The sequence below is a fragment of the Electrona antarctica genome (genome assembly GCF_951216825.1).
Source record: "Electrona antarctica genome assembly, chromosome: 1".
Taxonomy (NCBI): domain Eukaryota; kingdom Metazoa; phylum Chordata; class Actinopteri; order Myctophiformes; family Myctophidae; genus Electrona; species Electrona antarctica.
The window spans coordinates 14,355,936-14,377,725 of NC_136806.1; the positions used below are offsets into that span (position 1 = coordinate 14,355,936).

The 21,790-nt window shown below is 42.7% G+C and overlaps 1 long non-coding RNA gene across 1 annotated transcript; it reads right to left on the minus strand.

The window, feature by feature from the left end:
• Window positions 1-1,387: 1,387 nt before the first annotated feature.
• LOC306936066 lies at window positions 1,388-13,288 on the minus strand. Its single transcript, XR_013791456.1, has 4 exons — window positions 12,932-13,288; window positions 11,375-11,463; window positions 8,426-8,538; window positions 1,388-3,465 (listed from the first exon to the last, which is right to left on the minus strand). It is a non-coding gene; the product is annotated as an uncharacterized lncRNA (long non-coding RNA).
• Between the last annotated feature and the right edge of the window lie 8,502 nt (window positions 13,289-21,790).

Below are 21,790 nucleotides of genomic sequence, written 5' to 3' on the forward strand. Positions count from 1 at the left end.
ACTAAAACGACAATTTCAAAAGTACACCTTGTCAGTTGTTTTCAATGTACTTTGTTAAATGACTTGTCAGTGTTGTTGTCTTCTTCTATCGGGTTTCATGGCGGTTGGCAAACCTAAATGGTGCATTACCGCCACCTACTAGACTGAGTGTGGAAACAGTGTTGTTGTCAGGGGGGGAGGGTGGAGGTCGGGGAGAAGCAAACCACGCCTACTATATTTAGGAGACCATTTGTAGGCTTTGTGTACCATTTCGCCTCTAGTGGCTCCAATGAAGTTGGCCCATCTTCATACATAAACCATCTTTGATATTACCCAGCCTGCACCACTGTGACTACATTTACCAGCCTGCACCACCACTGTGACTACATTACCCAGGCTGCACCACTGTGACTACATTATCCAGGCTGCACCACTGTGACTACATTATCCAGGCTGCACCACTGTGATTCCATTACCCAGCCTGCACCACTGTGACTACATTACCCAGGCTGCACCACCACTGTGACTACATTACCCAGGCTGCACCACCACTGTAACTATATTACCCAGCCTGCACCACTGTGACTACATTTACCAGCCTGCACCACCACTGTGACTACATTACCCAGGCTGCACCACTGTGACTACATTATCCAGGCTGCACCACTGTGACTACATTATCCAGGCTGCACCACTGTGACTACATTATCCAGGCTGCACCACTGTGATTCCATTACCCAGCCTGCACCACTGACTACATTACCCAGGCTGCACCACCACTGTGACTACATTACCCAGCCTGCACCACTGTGACTACATTACCTAGCCTGCACCACTGTGACTACATTAGCCCATAGACATATTACATATAAACGTAGACGCCTCTTCCGGCTCTGGGGGACGTGTTAAAATTGAAGGCACAATTTTCCTGAGATTCCTTGCGAAGCATGAGCGGAACCTTGAAGCTTCTACGTGCGTAACATGCCCGGAAGTCTCAGAAAAGATACGCTGTGATAGCCAGTAGTCATTGAGTGACAGTGAGAGACTTGAAGAGTCGCATGAGTGACGTCATTTGGGCAAGCACTTCCCTATGGCACTTCCGCTTGACTTCCGGCCTTCATTGGAGATACGTCATCTTTTCTTTTTTTTTATATATATCTAATCTAGACAAAGAGATTATGTTTAACTTCAGTTATATTCCTCCACATCAGTATTATGGCTGTATGTGCATTAAGTAGTTAGTGGACATTTACACAGGGGGCAGCTGTAAAAATATAATTAATATAACATTTATCTTTTTAATTTTTTGCATTATTTTACACTCACTCTTATTTTCTTACTGTACTTATGGTGTCTACAAAGATGTGTTTGCCTTGGAAATTTGTTTTAGAATGTGCTGCTATATAAATAATATATATTATATCAGTTTATTTGTTTTTACAATACAAAAATATGGACATATTCATACATTTTCATACCTCAAGCTTCTATGGAGCCAAAACAAGTTTTCAAATAACATTATTAAAGGTGGTGTAGCGAAAACAGTTACAGCGCTCTATATTCAGATAGTAGTCTACTATAACGTGTTTGTGCAATATCAGGGGTCTCTCCAGCTCGTTATCAAATGTAAATAATATATTTTCAATTTAACCCATTTTGGGCGGGAACCCCTTTTGGTGTTTTAAACATTGTTATAATTTAGCTATTGAAAAATAGCAGATCTACAAGCTCATAGCGCGCCACCGAGTGGCACGCTTCAAAAATCGTGAAAATGTCTCATCACTTCAAAATGGCTATCCTGACCTGAAAATGTATGTTCTGTTTATTACAGAGCTGGAGAAACATGGAGACTCCTGTACTGTTACTGAACAAACACCGCAATGATTTCTATCAGAATATAGAGCTGCTGTATTTAAGTTATTTAACACTTATTTTAACAAAGTAAAAGTATATAATACAGATACAGCATTTAAAGCAGAGGACCTTTGTCATACACAACACCACTGTAAACATCTGTCAGGTCCACCCCTCATGTCCTCTAAGACTGTTCTTGTTTGTTTTTTTCTTTATCAAACCAATGATGGGAAAAAAGCAGTGAAAAGCTGTAGCTAAACTCTAAAAACAAAAAGCTTGTGTGTCACAAACGTTTCCCTGGTAGTGAATAAAACAATTGTATCTGTTGTTAACAGTGGTTAACAACCTTTTCTGGTTCAGTTTACCGTCTGAAAAATCTGGAAGAATGTTTACGGCCCACCCATCTGACCAGCGTTTTCAGAGCATGTTTACTTCTAACGGTCAATCAATCAATCAACGGATTGTGCTGCCTTGGTTCAATGAAACTGACGTGGTATACTTTAAAGCTCCTATACTTCACAATGCAAACACATTTTTAAGGTTTTAGATTAAAAACATTCACAGACCAAGTTCAGTCAGGAAACTCTGCCGGCCGCTCATTGGGCCGCCTCAGCATCAGTGTTATCGTTCACTTCATCCAATCACACACTCATTCCATCTTCATACCGGCTATTTAAACTGGAAGTTTGCACTGCTCATCCTGCTTGCTTGTTTGCTGCTGCACACACTGATACTGCTGCGCTGCTGTCTGTTTAAACTTGTGCTGCTCACCCTCCTCCACTCCAGCTACCACCTGTTGTTTTGGATCTGATGTTTAGGTACGGGGGATTCGGAGTCCCTATGGTCGGGACTGATGCGCTTGATCTGAGTACCTAAAAAGGAAATCCAATTCATCACCAAACCATAATAAATATATTGCTCATTTTATATTCAATAAATATATATTCCATCCATTCTTGAGTTGTCCTGACTGAAATACATTTGTTTGTTTTTTTGTTTTTTAAATATTTGACACACACACTTGCATGTGTCTATCATTCAGGGGTCATCGCCATGCTGGCGACATTTTTGTCAAAATTCCATTTTTGCCACGATCGGACAGAGAGCTGGCCCTGAATGACCATAACAGGTCTGTAACAAGGGGGTCTTCAGAGAGCTGACCCTGAATGACCATAACAGGTCTGTAACAAGGGGGTCTTTGCAAATCAAACGTTTGAGAACCACTAGTACTAGTTGAACTGTGTCATAGTGTCGTAGTAAATCAGTGTCATACATATTCAGAACAAAACCTGGGGACTTGACATTCAATAATTAGGTCTTGTGATCAAAATAAGAACATTATAATGTGTATAAAAAAAAGAAAATCAAAACATTTGGCACGGACAACATCTTGCCACAGACACACACTTTGATTTTGTCCACATACGAACATATCGATGACACCCGGGTCTCATTCCCCCCGGGTCTCATTCCCCCCGGGCCTGCATGGCGACGGCGTCCGCGGCGTGCTGCTGGCAGTACAGCTGCCCTTCGATCAGGTAGTATCCCTGGTGTTTCAGCTCCTGGCCACACACCACACACCTGAAACAGCCTGGGTGACGCCACTTCTCCCCCGCACGCACCACCGCTCCTCTGCCCAGAAGGAAACATGTATTAATATGTTTACTTCCCTGCACGCACCACCGCTCCTCTGCCCAGAAGGAAATATAATATATTGTCTGTCAGGTGGAAACCAAAACTGTCCAAAACTGTTTGACAGTTTCCTATTTGCCTACTTGTCAGGACTTAAAACACATTGCTTAGCGTCATGTTTCAAGCTTGGGAATCTGCTACTTGTGATGCTTGTGTGACGCTGTAGTTTGATCAAGTAGGACGTTGATTTACAAAAACACAAAAAAGTTAAAATATGGAGATGAGAAGTTTCTGCCCGACAGCAACGATATGTTACAGTGAGGAAAACAGAATGGGCGATTCCCGTTTTTCCAGCGCAAGGGGAGACAAACCTAATTTTAACCAATTGGTTGATGGTACGTCTGCATTTTACTTATCATACTCAATGCTCATCGTGTTAGTATCAATCATGCTATAATGTATCTGGAGAGTTTAAGGGCAAGAGAGTCTGTTTAATATGTCTGTTTTATTTGTATATTTTTTCATTTTATTTATATCATTGTCATACATTTTCTGAAAACACCAATAATCACAGCCCCCGTAAAGGGTCCATTTGGACTGCCTAGTGGTCCCCGAACCCAAGGTTGAAAACCAGTGGTCTAAACATGCCAGTCTAAAAGAGACCATTACCTTGTATCCATTTAATTATCCCCCTAGGAATGATGTGCTTCTGAGTCATGAGATGAATTTAGGAGGTGGTGCTGAGAACTGTCACTCTGGCAGTTTGAGTGAGAACTGTCACTCTGGCAGTTTGAGTGGTGCTGAGAACTGTCACTCTGGCAGTGTGAGTGAGAACTGTCACTCTGGCAGTTTGAGTGAGAACTGTCACTCTGGCAGTTTGAGTGAGAACTGTCACTCTGGCAGTTTGAGTGAGAACTGTCACTCTGGCAGTTTGAGTGGTGCTGAGAACTGTCACTCTGGCAGTGTGAGTGAGAACTGTCACTCTGGCAGTGTGAGTGAGAACTGTCACTCTGGCAGTGTGAGTGAGAACTGTCACTCTGGCAGTGTGAGTGAGAACTGTCACTCTGGCAGTTTGAGTGTCAATGCTGACCCACCAAGCACTGCAGATACGTTGGAAATGTGACTGACGGTGGGTGGGCAGCTGTAGATGGAAAAAAGGAGATGGCCTAGCACAGGCCCCTGGGGCAAGGGTTCCCAAACGCCTTAGCACAGGCCCCTGGGGCAAGGGTTCCCAAACGCCTTAGCACAGGCCCCTGGGGCAAGGGTTCCCAAACGCCTTAGCACAGGCCCCTGGGGCAAGGGTTCCCAAACGCCTTAGCACAGGCCCCTGGGGCAAGGGTTCCCAAACGCCTTAGCACAGGCCCCTGGGGCAAGGGTTCCCAAACGCCTTAGCACAGACCCCTGGGGCAAGGGTTCCCAAACGCCTTAGCACAGGCCCCTGGGGCAAGGGTTCCCAAACGCCTTAGCACAGACCCCTGGGGCAAGGGTTCCCAAACGCCTTAGCACAGGCCCCTGGGGCAAGGGTTCCCAAACGCCTTAGCACAGGCCCCTGGGGCAAGGGTTCCCAAACGCCTTAGCACAGGCCCCTGGGGCAAGGGTTCCCAAACGCCTTAGCACAGACCCCTGGGGCAAGGGTTCCCAAACGCCTTAGCACAGGCCCCTGGGGCAAGGGTTCCCAAACGCCTTAGCACAGACCCCTGGGGCAAGGGTTCCCAAACGCCTTAGCACAGGCCCCTGGGGCAAGGGTTCCCAAACGCCTTAGCACAGACCCCTGGGGCAAGGGTTCCCAAACGCCTTAGCACAGGCCCCTGGGGCAAGGGTTCCCAAACGCCTTAGCACAGACCCCTGGGGCAAGGGTTCCCAAACGCCTTAGCACAGGCCCCTGGGGCAAGGGTTCCCAAACGCCTTAGCACAGACCCCTGGGGCAAGGGTTCCCAAACGCCTTAGCACAGGCCCCTGGGGCAAGGGTTCCCAAACGCCTTAGCACAGACCCCTGGGGCAAGGGTTCCCAAACGCCTTAGCACAGGCCTCTGGGGCAAGGGTTCCCAAACGCCTTAGCACAGGCCTCTGGGGCAAGGGTTCCCAAACGCCTTAGCACAGGCCTCTGGGGCAAGGGTTCCCAAACGCCTTAGCACAGGCCCCTGGGGCAAGGGTTCCCAAACGCCTTAGCACAGGCCCCTGGGGCAAGGGTTCCCAAACGCCTTAGCACAGGCCCCTGGGGCAAGGGTTCCCAAACGCCTTAGCACAGGCCCCTGGGGCAAGGGTTCCCAAACGCCTTAGCACAGGCCCCTGGGGCAAGGGTTCCCAAACGCCTCACAGTGCAAAAGTGTGAGTAAAGTATTTTAAAGTGTGACTTTAGTAAAGTAAGAGTTCTCACATGGTTCCTGTATAACATGTACTGTATATAAAGATGCAATGTGACATAGCTCTGTTTACTTAATGCTGTACTCCCTCCAACTGTATATACTTTCCCCATTTTCAACTGTTTTTATTGTATTTTGACACTTGCTTTGGCAATGTAAACGTATGTGTTCTCATGCCAATAAAGCATTGAATTGAATTGATTCCTTTCCCACAGAGGCTTTAAGGCTCATACATACTCCAGTTTTAGGTGATAAGATAAGCTATCACCTTTATAGGTGATAAGTGATAACGTATCCTCTAACCTAAAAGGTGATAATGAGTCGAGGTCATCATACTTGCGGCGATGTCCTTCAGCATTGACCCCGCCTCCCTCTGGTTCAGATGCGAAACCCCCGTGCCATGCAAAGCCAAGGGGACCGCCCACCCAACTTCTAGACCAATCAGTGAACGCGGTGATAGCCCCAGAATGAAAGAACTTGTCGGACAGAAAAAACACACACTGGTGTGAAGTGAGGGGCGCTCTTATCACCATACATTATCATACATCACATTCCGTGCTCAGCCAATCAAAGGATCACTATGGGGTACACACAGAGACACAAAGCTGAAAAACATCTCTCTGTTTTTTAAAGACAGAGAGATGTGTTGAGAAACTGGACTATGACTAGCCCTAAAGAGTTCTCACATGACTCCTTTCCCACAGAGGTCACAGAGTGGCAGCTTCTGTAGGTTTAGTGTTAGGGTTAGTTTTCTGGTTTAAGGACTTCAGTGTTTTGTACCAAACTATTGTATGAGTACCGAACAAAGAATGTTTGCTTTCGCCATCTTGGTTGAAGAAGAGTCTGGGCAATTAAGTTTTAGTCTTAAAAAATGTCTCAATCTTATATTTAGTTTTAGTCCGGCTTAATCTAGTCGTATACCTCTGAGGTCAACGATTAAAGTGTTGATTGATGATTCAACCTTGATGATTAAACCTTTGAGGGGATTAAGTCCACCCATCAAGCCCATTAGTGTCAACCTCAGACCAAGATGGTCTGATTTTGAATCTGAATGGCTTTGTGTTACTGCTATTGTCCTGGCTCTGCTCTAATTAAGAGCCATTTAGGAGTTTAGCATTTAAGGGTTTGTTTACTATCCTGTTCCCTGTAGGCCTATTGGATTGGTATTGTTTAAGCCGTGTGGAAATTTGGTGTTTAATTTTAAAATCCACTGCTTCTCTGCATATCTCCTTTCCCCCTCTGTCCAGGTTTGATTAGATTCTAATCCACAAACCTCCAAGGCACTAATCCCATGGGTCATGCAATGTTGAACAATTAATAAAGTTGTTTCTTTTGCATTATTTATATTATATCTATGTTGGTTTAGTCTATCTGCTATTGTGTTTCTAGTTTCACCCACATATTGTAGGTTGCATTTGTTGCATGTAATTAGATAGACACAGTTACTAGTATTAGCCTGTATGATTTGATTTATTCCCACCATTCTCATTGTGGTTCTATTTTTCACTTGTTGTTTAGGTCTGAAGTAATCCGGTTTCTTGCGTATCGGTCTGTCTGTCTCCTTTAGTTTGCTATGTACAAGGTAATCTTTCAAGTTTTTGTTCTTCCTATATGCTGGTATAATTTTGTATCCGTTAAGTAGGTCATCCGTCCTATTTGCAAAATTCCTCTTTATTTATCTGCTTAGGGTCGAATAGGTAGTAACCAAAGCTAGTTTGGGACTCTGGTCCCTTTCTTTCACCTCTAGAAATGTGTCATGTGTTTTTCTAAGGAAGGTTCTTGTGTAACCCCGTTTCCGCAAGGCGTTAAATAGAGTTTGACATGCTATTTTAAAATCACTTTGTTGTGTGCAGATTCTGTGGAATCTCAACAGCTGTGATTTGACTATGCCTCTGTAAGTGTGTGGTGGATGAAAGGAGGTTTTATGTAGGAGAGCGTGTGTGTGTTTCTTTAAAATACACTTTGAAATCTAATTTACCACTTAATTTACCACTTAATTTACCACAAATTTGGGCCTTTGAAGACAGTAACATCTAGGAAATCTATTTTTTCGGTGCTCGTCACATATTTGATTGTAATTGATCTATGGTGTGTGTTTAGTATATTAATAAAATCTTGGAAATCCTCTTTGGTGTGTTCCCAAACACCAAAGATGTCATCCAAAAATCTACAATAATGTGTTGGTTTGAGATTGCATTTTTTTAGTGCTGTCTCTTCCCACAGGGCCATGTAGATATTTGCATAGGAGGGGGCAAACCTTTTCGGTTAGTGTTAGGACAGTAGAGTTCTTTACATGATGCGATCACGGGGTAGGGCTATGGTTAGGTTTAAGCCTTAGGGTCAGGGTTCCGATACCTGACGAAGACCCATAAGGGGTCGAAACGTTGTCATCCTTTAAAAATAAAATTTCCAGTGGGAGCTACTCAACAGTGTGCGGACATTCTCTCCTAAGCCTGTACGTATATTTTTGTTCAGACCCTGAACGTTTTTTAGAGATGTGCGTACTTTCCTTTGGATTCAGGGTTAGGGTTACTCACATGATTCCTTTCCCACAGAGGTCACAGAGGGGCAGCTTCTGTAGGGTTAGGGTTACTCACATGATTCCTTTGCCACAGAGGTCACAGAGGGGCAGCTTCTGTAGGTGAGCAACGGGAGGCTGGGGTTTGGTTACCGGGGAAACAACACTCCGAGTGGCGGGACGGCTGACACCCTGAATGAACAACAATAACGTCAATAATAACATCAGCAACAACATCAGCAACAAAAACACCAACAACAACAACAACAATGATACAAGAAGTTTAAAGCTCTGACACATGTGTAACTAAGTGGTCAGATGGTTGGACGGTCGTGGTGGACCATGTGCATTCTCATGAACAATCAATCCATTGTGTTCTGACTTATATCAATAGAACTAACATTTAAACTCATTTATTGGTTATCACAAAATTATTATTATTTTGGGGCCCACCTGCGAAATCCCGACAGCCCAGATAAGAGGTTGCGATATGTAATATAGCAATAGTAGTGGCACGCTATGAGCTTGTAGGTCTGCTATTTTTGAAAAGTCATGAAAATGTGTTGCAAATCTTTGAATAGCCTATATATTTTTTTCAGGAAAAAAAATAGCATTTTCAGAAAAAAAAAAACAGAATTTTCTGAAAAAACGTAGGATTTTGAAGCCCTTTTTTGTATTGATCTCGGTCCAAAATGGGTTAAGCATTTAGCAGATGTTATTTTATCAAGAGCGACCTACAATAATAAGAAAAGGAAACACACACACATAGGATGCAGAGACAGTGTTAGTGACTCAAGAAACAATGTATCAACAATGTATCATTAGAAACTCCATGAACTGGATTAGGATCCATGAACTGTACTATTGAAATTGATTGATTGATTGATTGAAATATTTATTAACAGTTTGCAGAATTACAGTACATTTCAAGCACAAACTCAATACAAAGACTGTTAACTGTGAGTGGACGACCCAATTAAGCATTACACTTGTTTACAAGAGGGTCCACCTTGTTCAATTCATCAAAACATTTAGAGACGTACAAATAGACACTTCTATATAGTCAAAGAACAGAACAGGAATTCATCATAAAGGAGGTAAAAAGGGAAAAGAAACATATAGAGTGAGGGGAAAAAGGGGTGGGCGGTGGATTCAGATTTTACGGAGGCCAGTTTCGAATTGCAGCCGTCCGTAGGTGCCCTTTGAGAGCAGTTTTGAAGGAGTCAAGGGATTTGCATGTCTTAATGACTGTTGGTAAGGCGTTCCACATTTTGGTGGCATAGGAGCGAAAATAATTTAGACCCTTGTTTGTGCTGAATCTGGGTTGTACATGGTTCGTTGCACTTCCTCTGGTGTCCATCTGTACATTTGAAACTATAGCATACAAGGTAAATAAACAATGAACATCCACTTGTCCACAAACGTACAGTCACTCAAATAGTAACACAGTGTGTACACTGCATTTAGTCTCTCTGCTCTGATCCTGTGGTCCGGTAGGACACCTACTGGTTGATAAGAGGTACTGCCTGGAAGGCCAAATTCAATATCTCCCCTGAGGCTTCCACTCGACAGAGATGATATGCAATCATTATTTTAAAGACCTTTTTGGGGCTTTTCTGACTTTATTGATAAGAGAGGGGGGGGGGGGGTGATGTCAAATGGAATACAAGCACCTTAATGAATTCAAATCATTGTGTGTACACTGTTTATACCCTACCTACACTGTTTACAGCAAATGACTTCGGTACATAGAAATACTGTTAGGCCTATATAAACAGAGGAACTAACTTTAACTAAATTACATTTTAATAAATTGCTGCCCTTTCGCTAATGTTTTTTCTACTAAGTGAATGCAAAAACATTGAAATGCTAACGTCTCCTATATGGATGTATTGTATAACTATCTCTGACAGAAAATGCACAATCTTTTTATAGTTTCACAAGATATTACTCAAGTATTACTCAAAGTGTCAATGGAACACAGCTGTGTTTACACCTTAATTTTATTCCCATCTATATTCAATATTTATTTGTACATACTCTATCTCGATTGTCTTGTTCCACTTTTGCCACGTACGTTTTCTCATGCCAATAATGCTCCTTTGAATTGAGAGAGAGAGAGAGAGAGAGGGGAATGACACGCAGCAGAGGTCATCGGGATTCGAACCTGAGCCTGGATTAGATTAAACACACTTTGCCACTCGATTTGCTAGTTGATTTGACATGCACGTTATTACTTCAATTCATCAACTAGGATTCTTCATTCACCGTGAAGGACCGTGAAGGAATGCGACACCGACAAAACTCTCTCTGTATTCAAGTGTTCACAGGCTATTGATAGTTATTGGTAGGGGGATACAGCGGTTCTGAAACGTTTTTAATTTCAACGTCGGTTATGCAATTAGGCCACAGGCTTTGAGAACTCTAGTTTAATGCGGGCCCAATCGATGACTGTCATTGTAATGCAAATGACAGAGAGATGTACTGTAGCTCTACTTAACTACTCTCAGCAATGTTGACCAAAGTTGGTAGCTAAACTGACAGAGACCTACCTTTGAGTTGATGATTATTCTTTGCTTAAGTGTCATGCCTCCGAAGAAGCCCAGCCCATATGGACCTACAGGAATGTTTGAGTCTTGAATGTTTAATGGACCACAATGGAAACAAGCCTGGCTTTTTAAAAGACAAAGGTGGTGATCCGAGCACTCAAAAAGTTAAAAATGAGAGGGTGGATAAAAAACGATGTACTTTACTGATCTTTGAAGCACCAGCCTACTTTTCACTGTTACTTTTTGCATCTCCATCGAGCACCTGGTTGATTTTCCTTTTGTCGCTTTGCAAGTCTGGCTTTTTGTTTTATCCATTTGGAATGTTTTAACCTACCTTTAAATCGTCAAACTATTCAATCAATGAATCAAAGTGAATCAAACAGTGAAGTGGCCTAAAGCAAATCAAATCGGCGGTCCAATAAACTACACGGCCAAGCATGTGATCCCTCTGTGTTCTCAGACCAATAGATAATATTCACCTTCAGAGGGCTGTCGTATCCATAGCTGGATCTGAAGTTCTCTTCTCTGGCAACCTCAGACAGAGAGCGTGCATCAGCCAGCAGACCTGCTACACAAACAGTTAAACCAATCAATCCATCCATTAGGCTTGTTCAAGATACCATTCTCAGTTGCTTTCATTTATTTCAAGGATACAGTACATCAAAGTGACCTGATGGGGGCAACAGATCTCCAGACGCCTCCCTTCCTAGGCCCTGCTATTTAATTAGGCAGCCTCGGCTCTCTCCCACTTTGTTAAGGCTTTGTGCCAACTATGACATCACTGTGGCCTCTGTACTGACCTGCATGCTGGGTTTTAACAATGCACTGTTTACTAGTATGCTGTGTTAGGTTTAACCAACACACTGTGTACTAAAATGCTGGGTTTACAACACGCCGCCACTTACTAGTATGATGGGTAACGGCTTAACTAGTACACAGACTGTTGAGTTAATATTGTTTCCTGTTAACTATGCCCGGTGTGAGATCTAGTCAGGTCAGGTCGTAGATCAAAGTGTGCTGACTGTCTGTCAATCAACAATTGACAGACAGTCAATGGAGCTGATGATGGGCTGCGAAACTAAACAGAACTCACTGCTGAGTGCTGACAACACAGATACACGTGGTGTACCGAGAAGAGAACAGGTGTAGGCGTAAAATAAAAATAAAATAATTGTGAAACACAAAGACAGAGGTGTTTACAAGAAAGGCACCGGAAAGGATCAGAAACGGATACAATTTGCTTTATATTGAACCCACCAAACGGTGCAGGCAGTACAGTCAGCTGATATGTCAACAGTTGAGAACCTTGAAGTTGAAACAAAAAAAATATTTTTTTCCTTGCCCCCTCCCCTCCCCTCCCACGCCTCTTCTTCCCTTTCTTCTTTTCCTTGGAAAAATCTGAACTATGCACAAAAACAAATTTCACACCCTTTTTTTTACTTGTAAAACTGTGATGTGACGATAAAGCTGTAAATGTCACACTAAAACTTGTGACAGTGATTTGTCAAAGACGGTGGACACCTCATTCCATGGACATAAAACGTTCATTTTAGCAGGGAATGGCATTATGGAATCTAAAGAAAAAGTGCATCTGTGGTCTGGAAGATGGTTCTCGCTACTGGTGCAACACAGTGAAGGACATGCATGCTGCTGAAAACAGCAGGAAATGTTTCCAAAGTCGATCCAGCCACATTCTACTGGCTAGATAAGGACTGTGCTGTCACTGTGACACAAGGTCAGATAGTCTGGCAGCAGAGGCCCAGGTAGAACCAAACACAACCATGTTCTTTCTCATCTTTAGGGTCTCCCATATATGAAATGGATTGTTGTGAAGTTTTATTTGGGGCAAAAGTTGTTTTTTTTGGCTATTCTTTAGTTTACACCTACCCCAATCTCTGAAAAAGGCTAATCCAAATAGGGCAAAGGGGACAAAAAAGCCTATAACTTGAGAATGCTCACTCGTATCTTCATAAGATTAGCTGAGGTATGAACCAGGTGTCTACCCTACGTCACTAAACAGTCAGATTGTAATTTACCTAAAGAAATACTTATAGAGAGATGACTTCCGCACACCCGGTAGGTTTGGAGCAGGTGCGATGATGACGAGGCATATACAATGTGAAAGGAGAGACACCCGCACACTGCCACTTGCTGGGTTCAGAGCATTTTATTAAAGCAACGTTTCGGTCTTGCGACCTTCCTGAGGCTTAATTCAAGAATGGGCTGACATTGTCACTAAATACATTTCAGACAGTCTAAACAACCAATCAAAATGCATGCAATTATCTCAACAGTTAACAGCTGTGAAAAACCTTGTCACGTGACTTAAGGTGCAGTGTTTCTGTGAACATTCCTCATATACCATTGTCAATAGCAGAAAACAATAATACAGGGAAAAAAAGAAATATGTCATGCCAAATAACATACAAGGAAGACATAGTTAGATAAGCAAATAAATGTCAAATGTAAGATCCTACTCTGTAAGAGTGGAAAAGAATTAAAAAAAGAAATAAAAACATAGCACCTGAAGTGCCTATAATACCGGCTGGTCAAGAAGTTCAGATCAACAGCTTCTATAGCATAACATTTAATAATAGTTCATCATTAAGCCCTTTAGGGTGTAAGGTTTGTAAACCTGTGGACAAGGGTGGGGGTTTAGTGGTTCAGGATACTCATAAGTACAAATTAGAAATTCTGTCCCATGGCAGATATAAAGTTCTATAAAAAAACGTTATTATTAGCCACCAGTAACCACCCCCCCGCTCTCATCAAGTCTTTACTAACTTATTAGTCAGTTTTACAGACTGAGAAGAGTTTGTTCCTCTAATGAGGATTTTATTGATAAATCATCTGAGATGAAAGCCAAGTTTGTCCAAAGAGGTAATTCACTTGAATGTATTGACAAAGCGTACACATTAGCTTTAAATAAGCCTCGTTCTGAGCTTTTGAAAACTACTCAGAAAAAAGAGAAGAAGTTTTCGGTTACATGTGTAACTACATATTCTCCTTATTCAAATAGGATAAAGGCAATCTTTAAACAGTATTGGCATATTTTAACCTCTGACCCTGAATTGGCTACACTATTTAAATACCCACCCCTATTTTCCTTTAAACGGGGTAGGAATCTAAAGGACCAGCTTGTACACTCTGACTTTCAATCTCCCCAGGTCTCACTCAGACAGACCCTGTTAAGTCCTCTCCCACAAGGAAACTATCCATGTGGTCATTGTGCCCAGTGTGGTAATACTCACAAGACCTCCTTTTTTAATCATCCTCATACTGGCAAGAAGTTCAAGATCAACAGTATTATTACTTGTGTGTCAACCCATGTGGTGTATATGATCAAATGTCCCTGTGGTTTAGCATACATAGGCAAAACTACTAGACAGTTAAAACAGAGAATGAGTGAACATAAGAGTTCGATCAGAAGAAATTACCGTGAATACCCTGTTGCAGTGCATTTCAATGATCTTAAACATGACATCTCCACTTTTCGCTTTGTTGGTATAGAACAAGTCAAACTTCCAAGAAGAGGTGGTAACCACAATACCCTGTTAAAACAACGTGAGGCCTACTGGATCCACACTCTACAAACCTTACACCCTAAAGGGCTTAATGATGAACTATTATTAAATGTTATGCTATAGAAGCTGTTGATCTGAACTTCTTGACCAGCCGGTATTATAGGCACTTCAGGTGCTATGTTTTTATTTCTTTTTTATTCTTTTCCACTCTTACAGAGTAGGATCTTACATTTGACATTTATTTGCTTATCTAACTATGTCTTCCTTGTATGTTATTTGGCATGACATTTATGTATATTTCTTTTTTTCCCTGTATTATTGTTTTCTGCTATTGACAATGGTATATGAGGAATGTTCACAGAAACACTGCACCTTAAGTCACGTGACAAGGTTTTTCACAGCTGTTAACTGTTGAGATAATTGCATGCATTTTGATTGGTTGTTTAGACTGTCTGAAATATATTTAGTGACATGTCAGCCCGTTCTTGAATTAAGCCTGAGGAAGGTCGCAAGACCGAAACATTGCTTTAATAAAATGCTCTGAACCCAGCAAGTGGCAGTGTGCGGGTGTCCCTCCTTTCACCTAAAGAAATACTGAAATATTGTCCTTTAAACATACATTAATTTAGGCGGAAATTGTACTTTTGTGGTGAGGACTCCTGTACTTTCTCTCATTTACAAGAAAAGCATATATTCCTGTCTAATATGCTATTGCCTAGGATGCTAGTAAACAATATCCAGTGGTTCTATGGAGTTATCTAGTACAGTTTTATTGCAAATAAGATTTCTTTAGACACACCCATCCCCTGAAAAAGACAAATTAGGTCATTCTGAATGGGAGGTGATAGTAGGCCATACGTTAATAATGGTCATCATGGCCCAGGCGGTGGCGTAACCGTCTGGGCACCCGACTGGTAATCCAGTCGCAGTGTGCCGCGGGTTCGACTCCCGAGCCCGACACGGCCTTTACTGCATGTCTTCCCCCATCTCTCTCCCGTTTCCTGTCAGCCTACTGTCTGTCCCTTCAAAAACCAATAAAAGGCGTAAGCCACAAAAAAATATCTTAAAAAAATAAAATAATAATGGTCATCATTTTTGCGGAGGGAAAGTCCAGAATATGAATAACCCAATAATGTAGTTCACCTCAAATTAGCCTACTAAAACAACATGTTACAACTATGATTATGTCTTCATGTACGTTAAAAAAAAACTTTAAATCGCATACTAGGAAAACATTGGTGTGGGAGATGCCAGTTTCAACATGTTCCACAGAACCCACACACACCTGACGTCACGTCATAGCACTGTGAGAGTCATGTTCTTTGACTTCATCAGCATCTTCAATATCATACATCCAGACTAGAGCATACATACTGTATGTACATACAGTGCATCACTGAAGCTGTCAGTGATGCAAGTGGATCTAGGCTTGGCTGCAGAGTAGACTATGTCACCAACACAACTCCCTGAGATGTCACCCTTACTGTTCACCCTCACCATGTCATGGATGACAATATGGAGGACAACAGAGCCTTGGTGGTAAGCTTCATAGGGTAGTGGCACGCACGCGCGCGCACACGCGCACATGCGCACACGCACACACACACAGTATATTAGATTAGGACATAATTTCAATTGGTAATTAATTTAAAGAAAATGCATGTGACTTAGAAACTTGGTTGGTGGTTTAGGACAATCTCTTTTTTTCCATCCATGTTTCTGCATGTATTTAAATTTGAATTGGTGTGATGTATGTGTGACTGTGCCTCGTAAATTGTAGTACAGAATTTGGAGTTGCTCCTTCTTTAATTATTAAGAAGGATTGGGACGAGGCCCCTCACTCTGTGAGTGCTGGTTTTCTTCTCTTGTTTAAACCATTTAGACATTAGGACAATTCTAAAAAAAATATGACTAGTTTTCTGAAAACCTTATGTTTCTATGTCAGTGGTGCTCAACCTTTTTCATGTCAAGGACCCCCAGATTTATCTGAATTTGGCCGTGGACCCCCATCTGAAAATATATTGTTCCAGGGACAAAAAGCAAAGATTTTACTTAAAAACGTATATTATAAGATTTGCGCCACATTTTTGTGATTTTTCAAAAATAGCAATCTACAAGCTCGTAGCTTGTAGATCTGCTATTTTTCAATAGCTAAAGTATAACATAATAATGCTTAAAAAACCAAAAGGGGTTCCCGTCCAGAATGGGTTAAAAATGTCTTTCCCGAGCGTGCAACGGTAAAATGGTCAAAGTGATGGAGACGAGATGGAGTCGTGTATGCTGCCTTCTTTTAGGACAAAATCTCAAAAGCGTTTGTGTCCCTCAGTGTAAAGTAAACTGTGCCAAATGGCGCAGTACATTAAAATGGCCTGTTGGGGGCAACGGATCTCCAGAGAGACATTTCCAAATTCCATCTCTCTCCCACTTTGCAACAGCCTGGCTCCAGCCCTGAAACGCTACAATTAAAAAAAAATTCCTGGCGATAGGTTACATAAAAATGTTACCATCTATTATGAACTGTTTATTCAGACGAAACCACCTTCTTTGATCACACGACTCATTTCACACACACGCCCAACACTCCTCATTCCTTACATGACTATCTCTTCTTGTTGCATAGTTTCAATACATACTAGTTATACTATGCAGATGTAGTGTTATTTCTTTTTTTAGTTGGTCGGCATCTCAAAAGGGGGGCCTGTTGAAGGTCACAACCCGGGATATCGTTTTAAAATTATAGCTGTCAGTCAACAGTATCGAAATGTATATCAATCAACAATATAGAATTGTACACTCCCTCTAAACTTGCATAATGGGGATATTTGATAAGGTCTTGATAAGATATTTGTCATACTTGACAAAGACCAAGAAACGTTTGTGGGCCCGGTTACTGAACAGAGCAACCAAAGGTATGGCACTCCCACTTCCTATCTTCAAAAGTCCCCCCCCCCCCCCCCCCCCACACACACACTCGCTCAGAATCAGATCAGCCAACACAGGGAGGCTGGCAGAAAAACGTCACTAACAACAGCCGGGACAACACTCCACACGTCCAAGACTCTTCTCCCTCCTTCTCACTAAAGGTTAAGGCACATCTCTCCCGCCATCAACTGGAGATGGCAATTCAGGCCGACTGTATTCTCAAAGACTTTGAGGTTTCCCTCATCTGCAGTGTTGTCGAGATACACATCACAGTTCAATTTCATTGTCACATCAATGTAGACATAAATTGCCCGTATGTCATGGGAGAACAGATCTTTCATTTAAGCTGTAGGTCATTCCAAGTGGCCGGGGCATTAAAACAAAAGGATGTTTTGTTCAGTGTTTCCTTTGGGGACCTTTAGTGTGAGCAAGTCACTGAACCATGTCCTTATTTCAACTCCTTATCACCAGCATAGAGCAGTCGTCACTCAGGCGTCTGCAGTTTGTACAGAATGCAGCGGCTGGCCTCTCTACAGCTACTAAAAGACGTGACCATATTAGCCCTGCCCTGGTCTCACTGCAACTAGCTATGGACTCACTATAAGCCTCAAGAAAACAGAAGTACTCTACCAGCCCCCACCCCGTGGAGAGTACAACCCACCATCCATCACCATTGATACTACCTGTCTAAGTGCAGTGAAGCAGTTCACATACTTGGGCAGTGTCATTTCAAACGATGCTTCAATCACAAAAGACATTGACAATAGACTCTCCAAAGCAAACTGTGCATTTGGTAGGCTCCGCAAACGGGTGTGGGACAACCACTCACTGCGGCTGACCACCAAAATTCAAGTTTACAGGGCTGTTGTACTCAGTACGCTACTGTATGGCTCAGAATCATGGGTCCTCTACAGGAAGCAGCTGAGGCTGCTTGAGTGCTTCCATCGAATACGAGACATCTCACCCCGGTGAGTTGTCTTCACTTTTTTACATGTCGGGGTGAGATGTCCGGACAGCTCACCCCGGACAGCTCACCCCGGAAAGTGAAGACAGCTCACCCCGGAAAGTGAAGACATCTCACCCCGGTGAGATGTCTTTACTTTCCGGGGTGAGCTGTCTTCACTTTCTGACATTGCGGGGTGAGTTGTCTGTACTTTCCGTGGCACCCATTACAGTAGGCATAATTCAATTTCGGATCTAACTATCGGTTCCTACAGACGTGCGCAGTCACGGCTAATTATTTATTTATTTAACAGTAAAATCCGGTGAAACACTTGTAAGGAGTAGAGCGTCTCTCTCTCTCTCTCTCTCTCTCTATGCAGCATTGAGGGGGGGGGGGGGTCGTTTGTGGATAATGTTTGCGCTTCAAAGGCAGAGTCTGACGGCTGTACAAAGTTGCTAATTAGGTCACATTCCCACCTAATACTTCGGTAGACTCGATGCGAATGGGAGGAGAATTGGGACTTCTTGCATAATTATTTAATTTGCTGCGGTTTGCCTTCACACTGTCATCCGCAGCTATTGGAAACGCAGCAGGGGGGACCTTTATCAATGTGTTCCATTCATAAACTATAGCCTACACAGTGAAATCTATGGTGATCAAAATTTCAAATTATACTCATAACGTGCATGTGTCGTGCCGTCTGGGACTGGAAACACCCCCCCCCCTCTCTCTCTCCCTCTCTCTCTATACGCACGCAGCCACAGGCCCACAGCCACGCACTGTTCTTTTGGGCATGGAAGGAACAGCGCTGAGCGCACTGATATAACACCAGCGCAAAATGTTTACAAGTTTATCGAGATGAAAGTCCCTACTCCCCAGTCCCCACACAGTGACAGCACTCCATGTTTACGGCACGCACAGACAGACAGACTATTCTGTAGTGTAGGCTATAATACACTGCAGTGTTTGTATATGTGTTTCCTTAAGCAATTGATTAATGTACTCGTCCTAATTTAATTTCGATCAGGGCTTCAGTATCCTCATTCGACCACGTCTATCCACGGTAACGGGACATCTTTGCGCTGCGTAAAATATGCCTTCTCCGTCTCCAACTGCAGTGTTCAGCTCCTCACCCGCCACATTGTTTGCTTCATTTCCTTTATTTACTGCGGATTGCATTCACACCTCCACCGAATCGTAATCAAGTGCGATTGGAAGCGAAGTGAAACCCCCGTTTTTGCTTGGAGTAGAATGCGGTTCTTTGATACGCATTAGGATTCAAATGAGCCTTCACACCTGCCAAACGAAGTGCACTTTCTGACAATGCGCAGCAGGATTCGTTTTAATCGCAGCAAAGCTTTCTGGTGTGAATGTCACCTTAGACGCACAATGGACGCATGATCAATCAAAGCATGACTTGGAAAGGAACGATCTGACCATCATGGACATGCTAACTCTCGCTTCTGAAGTGAATGCCCCAGTGTGGAGATGAGCACACTGCACTGCACAACTTTTGACCAAAATGGGACAGCACACTGCACACTGCACTGCACACAGCACAACTTTTTTCTTTCTTTTTGTAGATATGACAACTTTTTAGTGCACAACTTTTGACCAAAATGGGACAGCACACTGCACACAGCACAACTTTTTTCTTTCTTTTTGTAGATATGACAACTTTTTAGTGTTTTTGTAGCAAACTGATGTTTTTTTTTATTTTTATGACAACTTTTTACTATATTTTTTAGTTTACATTTTTTCTATACTTAACTTTTTTCTATATTTTTTTGTACAAACTGATGTTTTTCTAAACTTTTGATGTTTACCTTTTTTTAATATTTTTTGTACAAACTGCTGTTTGAACTTTGTTTACAATGTTTCTATATTTAAATAAACTACATTACATTTGACCGTACATTTGACTCTTGTGTTATATTCTTGTGAAATATTCAGTAAAGTATAGCTCAAAGGCTACATATTCAGTCAGACTTTTGGTGAGTTGTCCTGACAACTCACCCCTAAACGTGAAGACATCTCACCCCGAAAGTGGCCAAAAGTGAAGACATCTCACCCCGGAAAGTGAAGACATCTCACCCCTAAAAAAGCAGGGGTGAGATGTCTTCACGTTTAGGGGTGAGTTGTCTGGACAACTCACCAAAAGTGGCTTTAGGGGTGAGTTGTCTTGTTACCCTTCCATCAACGTTGCCTGCGCTCTATCTTAAACATCAGATGGCAGGACCGCATTACCAACATTGAAGTCCTGGAGAGAGCTCAGTTACCCAGCATAGAAGCCACACTGCTGGTTCGTCAGCTGCACTGGACTGGGCACGTCGCACGCATGGAGAACACCAGGCTGCCAAAAGCAGTCCTTTACAGTGAGCTGTGTCAGGGGAAGCGGGACAGAAGCGGACCTCGTAAACGTTTCAAAGACCAGCTCAAATACCAACTTACGGTAGCAGGCTTACAAGCGAAAACGTGGGAGTCCACTGCCACTGACAAAACCTCTTGGCGCTCTGCTGTAAATGTAGCTGCTGTGAAGCTCAGCAACATCAGGCAGACAGCTGCAATGCACAAACGTGCTCGTCGAAAGGGTGACCAACCCACCCAGACCTCTACCGCAGCAGCATCAGGACAGGGGTTCAAGTGCACCAGTTGCCCGAGAATCTGCGAATCAAGGATCGGATTATACCAACATGAACGTGCCTGTCGCAAAGCAAAGCTGAAGGACCCCTAACTCTAAACTCCTCCTATGATCTTCGCAAGCGAAGAATAAGCCATCGTGTGTGTGTGTGTGTGTGTGTGTGTGTGTGTGTGTGTGTGTGTGTGTGTGTGTGTGGAGGGGCGACTTAAACAGAATCTTCACCGTGTCCCTTTAGAGCAGGGGTGCCCAAAAGGTAGATCGTGATCTATAGATCACAAAGGCTGTGCAGGTAGACCACATGACATCTCCCTAAAATATATCTATCACTTGAATTAAGGTGACTTGATTGATTGATATTATTGATTGACAAAAAGGGCCTGTCAGCTCAAATCCACAAGAGTGTTGCACACAAACGTCAAGTTATATATAAGAAAACCTACCGATTCGTCAATGTGTGTGCGTCAATTTAACAAAGGTGCAGACGATCAGAAATCAGCAGAGAGTGATCGACGTTTGCGCTACTGTATGCCATATTGAAGTGGACTCATCCCCAGTCTTTTTCTCCCTGGAAATAAAAATATTGTCTATATACATACATTCTTGAATCCACTTGCTGACCGGCTGTCAATATTGGGCTTTTTTTATAGGGTTTCTTGTGACCCTACCATTAACATCCTATGGCAGGCAAAAATGTCAAAAAAATTTCAATTGCTCAAAATGTGCTGACCTCATCACATTTGTCATGACGACTATGGCCGTGTTTAGCCCAAGGAGTGTATTTTGTGCAAAACTAATGCTTGGAATGGATTCAGAATCATGAAACCCCCCTAGTTTGATGTTACATGCCATAGAACCCATTTAGGCC